Raw genomic sequence first — 2,631 nt, 5'->3', positions numbered from 1 at the left:
TGAGGAAAACAACTCCATTTGCAATAGCCTCGAAAAAAAAAAAAAAAAAAAAAACTTGGGATCCAATCTAACCAACAAGGTAAAAGATCTCTACATTGAAAACTAAATAACATTGAAGAAAGAAATTGAGGAAGACCTTAGAAGATGGAAATATCTCCCATGTTCTTGGATAAGCACAATTAATACTGTCAAAATAGCCATACTACCAAAAGTGCTATACAGATTCAATGCAATTCCAATTAAAATCCTAATGATATACCTTACAGAAATAGAGCAAGCAATCATGAAATTCATCTGGAAGAATAAGAAACCCAGAATAGCTAAAGCAATCCTTATCAGGAAGAATGAAACAGGGAGTATCGCAATACCAGAAATTCAACTATACTACAAAGCAACAGTAACAAAAATGGCATGGTATTGGTAAAAAAATAGGTAGATCAATGGTACAGAATAGAGGACATGGACACAAACCCAAATAAATACAATTTTCTCATACTAGACAAAGGTACCAAAAATATGCAATGGAGAGAAGACAGCCTCTTCAACAAATGGTGCTGGGAAAACTGGAAATCCATATGCAGCAGAATGAAACTAAACCCCTATAGCTCACCCTGCTCAAAACTCAACTCAAAATGGATCAAGGACCTCGGAATCAGACCAGAGACCCTTCATCTTATAGAAGAAAAAGTAGGTCCAAATCTTCAACATGTCAGCCCAGGATCAGACTTTCTTAACAGGACTCCCATAGCACAAGAAATAAAAGCAAGAATCAATAACTGGGATAGATTCAAACCAAAAAGCTTTCTCTCAGCAAAGGAAACTATCATCAATGCAAAAAGAGAACCTACAGAGTGGGAGAAAATCTTTGCCACTCATACTTCAGATAAAGCACTAATTGCAAGAATATACAATAACTCAAAAAACTCAACACTAAGAATACAAATAACCCAATCAAAAAATGGCTAAGGAAATGAACAGACACTTCACAGAAGATCGACAAGCAATCAACAGATATATGAAAAAATGTTCAACATCTCTAGTAATAAGAGAAATGCAAAACAAAACTGCTCTAAGATTCCATCTCACCCAAATTAGATTAGATTGGCGATTATCAAGAATACAAGCAACAATAGGTGTTGGCGAGGATGTGGGAAAAAACGTACCTCATACATTGCTGGTGGGGTTACAAATTAGTTCAGCCACTCTACAAAGCAGTGTGGAGATTCATCAGAAAGCTTGCAATGGAACCACAATTTGACCCAGCTATCCCACTCCTTGGCCTATATCCAAGGGACTTAAAATCAGCATAGTACAGAGATACAGCCACATCAATGTTCATATGTTCATAGCTGCTCAATTCACAATAGCCAGATTGTGGAACCAACCTAGATGTCCTTCAAGTGCTGAATGGATAAAGAAACTGTGATATATATATATATATATATATATATATATATATAAAATGGAATATATATAATATATATATTTATAATATATTATATATTATATATACATATATATTATATATATTATATATATTATTATATATATAATGAAATATTACTCAGTTATATAAAATTATGGCATTTTCAGACAAATGGATGAAATTGGAGACTATCTTGCTAAGTGAGATAAGCCAATCTCAGAAAACCAAAGGACGAATGATCTCACTCATAAGCGGATGATGACACATAACGAGGGGTGGGAGGTAGGCAAGAATGGAGGAAGGAGGGATTCTATAGAGGGAAAATAGGTGTGGGAGGGGTGGGTGGGAAGGAAAAAACAACAATGAATCAAACAGCATTACCCTATATAGATGTATGATTACATAATTTACTTCATGTACAAGTTGTACAAACTGTAGTTTTAAAAGTCCTTTTGCGAAGTATTAAATAGGCCCTATTAGTTGATTATTTTCAGATATAGAACTATTCTGCTCTTTCCTATTATCATCAGTGACTCTCTTGATGGCCTATTTTCTATCATTCTAAAAGAAGAACCATAATTATTTGTCTAATGAAACCAGTGTAAATTCTCCTTTAGAGTTGAGAGTTATCAGCTTCCATCACTGTAACAAATACCTGAGATAATCAACTGATAGAAAAAAACTTTACTTTTGCTCCCAGTATTGGAGGTTTCAGCTCATAACCAATTGATCCCATTGTTTCGGGGCCAATAATGAGGCAACATATTATCACAGGAGTTCATTGTAGACCAAAATAGCTCACTTCATGGCTAGAATATAAAAGAGAGAAGGAAGAAGGGGTTGGGGCCCTTCTATCCCCCTTCAAGGGCACTCCCACAATGATCTAAGACCTCCCAGTAGGTTCCATCTTTTAAAGGTTTCCTGACCCTGGACCCCAGCTTTCCTGACCACACTGGGGACCACATGTCTTCCACATGAACTTTGGAGGAACATTTAAGATTCAAACTATATACCAGGTACTGATGGGAATTTGTCCTTTCCAAGTCTGTAAGGCAGGGAGCTCTTACTTTACAGTGCTATGTGTATGTGTATCACTCATCTGTCCTGTTTAGGTGAATGACTTACATGGTAATGTTACTGCCTCCTTTAACCAGTTGGATAAGTCTTTCTCAAAAGAGTATTTTAGGAAGTAATTTCATATTTTT

This window comes from Sciurus vulgaris (genome assembly GCF_902686455.1).
Source record: "Sciurus vulgaris genome assembly, contig: HiC_scaffold_138_arrow_ctg1, whole genome shotgun sequence".
In the NCBI taxonomy this organism is placed as follows: domain Eukaryota; kingdom Metazoa; phylum Chordata; class Mammalia; order Rodentia; family Sciuridae; genus Sciurus; species Sciurus vulgaris.
The sequence above is the reverse complement of the archived record's forward strand: the minus strand, read 5'-3'. Positions refer to the sequence as shown.